This window comes from Pinus tabuliformis, chromosome 7, assembly GCF_031772625.1.
Source record: "Pinus tabuliformis cultivar Carrire ecotype Pingquan chromosome 7, CPIR1, whole genome shotgun sequence".
In the NCBI taxonomy this organism is placed as follows: domain Eukaryota; kingdom Viridiplantae; phylum Streptophyta; class Pinopsida; order Pinales; family Pinaceae; genus Pinus; species Pinus tabuliformis.
In genome coordinates, this window is record NC_142293.1 from 446,236,478 (window position 1) to 446,241,625 (window position 5,148).

Genomic DNA, 5,148 nt, shown 5'->3' on the forward strand with positions numbered 1-5,148 from the left:
ACACACATGTTGAACATGATTGACTGATGGTGTAAGAGACAAGTGCGACACTTGTGATTGATCGTTGGTCGACCGTGACGACGCTTGTGCGATAGTGAATGCGACTCCATGTGTGAGTGAGACAGATGCTTTCATAGAGAACACAACATGTACACTCAAAGTGAAGTCCTTGAGCATGACCAGAACATGGTCGCAAGCATGACTTTGACATGAACATGTAAAAGCTTGGGTGAAATGAACAAACAAGGTGGATGCAAAGATTCACACGAGCTCACGGAGTGAACCCGAGTGTGTGCAGTCATCAAGTGAAACTCTCAAGGGAGGCTCCGAAATTGGGTGCGGGCCAAACTTTTGGAGGGTGGTTGTAGCTGCTACAACAAACTCTAAGGGTCTAATTTAAATTTAAAATAACTAAAAAACTATTATAAACAAATTGCAATAATGAAAATAATTATTTTGTGATGTGTAATTTCTATGAAAATCACATGTAGTATTCAAGTGTCATTTATATATCTATTTCATCATAAATGTTTCAACAGAATTAATTTATATAAATTTGATATAATAAATGATAAATTTAATAAAAAATAAATTAGGCTAAACCATTTTTTAAATTAATACATTAAAACATATGTCATCAATACTTATCATTACATTAATATAGAAAAAATAAGTGTTACTTTGGTGGTAATTTCACTTATTAGTTTCTAGATTGTAAGACTGTAATAACTTATAATCATTATTAGTTTAGCATTCATCAATGCAATTTATAATATATAACTTTGTGATTAAATAGTATTAAAAAATTATTTGTCAAACATTTGATTGGTTTGTAACTTGAAAGCCTTAATAACCCATACACCTGTCTAATTTGTAATAAAGATACCAAAATTTAAATTTAATTATTAGGTATTATTAGGTGGATGGTAGGATTTAACATCCACTACATAATCTAAGATAGTTTTAGTAGTATATACAAATCAAAGGTAGAAACTTATCTCCAAAGTAGTTGTGTTCTTTTTTTTTTAATTAAAAAAATGTCATATGCACAAGTGTCATACGAAATGAATTCTCTTTTTTTAGGCACTTGGTATTTATAAACCAAGATATTGGCACATGGTATTGTAATGAAGCCTTTTTATGATTAAGAATCTCCTTTTTTAAGAATATTGTTACATCGTTTTGATAAATGTATATTTATTAATTTAAATATTAGTTGTTTTTCTAACTAATAATAATAATAATAAAGTTACAATTTAGTTATCTTTTATGATTTTTAAAATTTTAGCATTTATAAGTGTTTGATGGTTATTACGAATTGATGTCTATCAACTTTACCAATCATTTAATTTATTAGAAAGCACTAATTTTAGCATTTACACAATACAATGACATGCGGATAATTGTCTCACATATCTTGTACCGTAATTTCAAGATACAATTGCAATATTCATCAAATGATTTTAGATATTTATTATTAGTTGTTTCCCATCATAATTTATGTAAGTTTTTCATAAAAAATAGTTTTTTTTTTTTATGTGGTTCATGTATCGATACACCCACCGAATAATTGAACTAAGCAGATATATTCAAAAGGAGCATTTATTGTTGGATTAATCATGAAGCCTACCCCTCGAGATAATTGAACCCATGGTCTCTCAATTCAGCTAACCCTTAGGGCTGATAATTTAAACTACTTATTGCTTCAGTTGCTCAATACAATGCCATGTGGATAACCACCTCAAAATTTCTACCATAACTTCTAAATGGAATGGAAATATTCATTACATCATCTTTAAATATTTGTATAGCGATTTTTTATTGGGAAGAAAAACCTATTTAAAAGTCAAATCTTTAAAATCACATAAATAAAGCATCAACTTATCTTGTTTTAGTAGGTGCTTGGACTTTACAACTCTCAATTATTGGCCATAAATTAATAATCCCCAAGTGATGTGTAATCATGTCTTTAAGCATTTCTACAATTTCATTTTTTAAATGCTTAAATGCCTATATGATTTTTTCATACTACATGATTATTTAAGAGTTTTTTTAAGCAAGAGGATATCAATCCATCCTAATGCAATAGTACCTAAGTTTTGCAAATGTAATCTATTCACTTTACATGATTATCTAAGCATTTTATGGTAAGCTTGTGGATTTTAGTACCTTCTATTTTAGTAATTGTTAAGGTTATATGAATAACAATGATATCCTTGATATATTCTCTTAATTATTTATGAAGGTGGTAAGAGGAGGGGGGAGGAAAGCTCGGGTTTTTTCTGTAGTTTGTGCAGCCAAGGACTAGGTTATCATAGTGACCTATGTAGGCAAGAAGCCTAGTGATCTCAGGAACTGACCAAACGTTCAACACAATGATTCCCCTAGGGTCTCCTCTCCTGTGAAAACTACAATTGGACCACGACCTTAGAGAGTGGATATGAGCAGTATAGTTCATTAAGAACACAACTCGCAGTAGGCTCTTGTTGGTGATGCAAATCTATGTTATTTCGAATGGCAAAGTGCCCTCTCCGTCAAATTTCTGACTTCAGTTGACATGGAAACTAAAGAGCCACAAAAACAATGTTTTGATCATAATATTGCAAAACATCTCTCTTTTGTCGAAGGACAAATTGGGATCTGGTTTGGGCCCGTGATTTTCGATAGCGAGGGTTGCCAAGACAACCCTTTAATGTTGATTTTATTTTCCAAAATGGTTCCATGCTCGATCCTTACATGCAGTAGGGGGACCAAGTCACCTTGTTTGGTAGTGTGCCCTCTCCTCTCATAAAAAAATCCCAAATCTATCATTTTGATCCATATCTAAATGAGAGACAAGTAGAGGGGAGACCAAAGTGCCTATATCTAGATCTGGAGTAGTTGTTTCAAGTTTTTATTAAAACCTTTAATGGAAAATTAACGCTGCTAAGGGATCACGGAACAAATCTAGTGACAAATTTGAATCAAAGTTCTGGTATTCCAACTTCTTTACAAATTCTAATTTTTGTAGGAAAAGTGTTACAGGATGTGCTCCAATTGAAAGACTATGGTATTGAAAGGAACTCTACCGTTATCCTAAATTGAAGATTGTAAGGTGGTTCCCCAAGAGCAAGAATTCTATTTACACCATCTTCTGCTAGGCAGGGGTTTGGTTTTGTTTAAGGATGCCTTGAGAGGGAATGCTGTCACACTCGAAAAAAAACACCAAATCTGAAAATCCCAGGTTGGTACCTTGTAGAGAAGATGGAGAAAGCTCCACATATGTCAATAGAATTACCAGAAGTGAATGGTATTTTCACTGTTTTGGAAGCAAAAGCTACTATATGATGATTTAATGGTTTCTAACCCAAATTTGAAGATCTACATCAGTGGATATTACTCAATTGGACTAGAGAATATGATATTTATATATGTGCGAAGGGATTTTCTGTGGTTGAGTTCGATAATTAGAAAGACTTGGACTATGTCATAAATGAAGGACCATGGTTTTGGGGAAGGGCAGGTCTCTTTTGTAACCCCATGGCTTCCCGGCTTTGATGCCAACATAATGGTAGTTACGAAACTGTCGATTTGGGTAAGGCTACATAGTCTTTTGCTCCCCTTTTGGCACCATGAGGTCCTAGCAGGCATTGAGAATTCTTTTGGGGAGATTCCTAAAAATAGATCGAGAAAGAATGGACAAAGATATCTTCAATTTTGCACACTTATGGGTGAGATGGAGTTAGGTAAAGGAATTTTAGATCATGTTCATCTCACACAAGGACTTCAAGTGGACATAATTGTTAGATTTTGAAAATATCAGCTTTAAATGTCAGATCTACCATCAAATAGGTAAGTTGCATAATACAAGCTCACAAGTGAAGAAAAGGACAAAAAATAGATTGCAGAAGCAACAAGGATGGAAATTACTAGAGCCACCACCTTCTTCAGATGATGAGGATGAAGAAATGGGTGAAAGCCAACAACATTCAGAGGCACAAGATCAACAAGGTTCTCAAAAGGAGGGAGAAGAGAGGTTGAAGGATCAGGCTAAATAGACAGAGAATCCCATTGACTCAATGGTGGTTTTGACTCATGGAAATCAACATGAGGAAAAGAGCAACAATCAAGGCCCAGGTGGAAAAAAGTGATCTCGTGTTTCTGAGAGCTCAGACTCAAATAAAGAGGTCTCAGCAATTTCAAAAAGTAATGAGTTGGAAATTTTTATGGCTACTCCATCACTTGGGGTTTGGCATAAAGTTCAAAAGAAAAAAGGTAGAAAAGAGAAGCCAATATATATGCTCAATTATAACTTCCCATAGCTTAGCTATTGTGATTACTTAAAGCATGTGCACTTGATCCTCATGGACAATAGACGAATGTACTTGTGCATGTGCTTTATGCAAAATTTTATTTTTATTCATAGAAAGTTGTGATTTTTCTTAAGAAGATGAATGAAACCATCATCATTAACCTCCACAATTTGTTCTACTACTTCACACATGTTATTGAGGGCACTTCACTGTTTTGACCATGGCTAGGACAATATGGAACATAGGGTGGAAGGTGAGTGAGATTTTTTTTTAGCTTTTTGGGTTGTGATTAACACATACTCATTTCAAATTTCCATTTTTCTACAATAACAAGTCAAAATCAATTCTAATTGAAGCATCAACTCATTTCTAAATTGACTAACATTAACTAAGCTACTAGATTGCATCACATGTTAGAAAATAAAAGACTAAACTACTATATTGTAACATCTGGCTCATTCAACAAAGAGACGTGAGATGTGTAATTATTTCCATGCTCACATCTATTCTTTTAAAAAATATACATAATTTAAAAAGAATATCAACTATAATAAAAACAAAAAAATTAATATATATAAATAAGATATGTCAAAGTACATATGAAATATCATAATCTTATACCAACTTTATAGAGAACTAAAATAACTAAAACTAAAAATTAAAACAAATTATATATATATATATATATATTTTTATTTTTTTATTACGATAACGTTTATTGAGTACATGACTTATATAATGTTTCTAAATATGCATGTTGAGTAGATTATTTCAATCTCAACTTCATGCATATATAGAGAGAGAAAAAGTAAATGAAAATTTATTTGTGTCATCATATAAAAATATGTCAATGTTT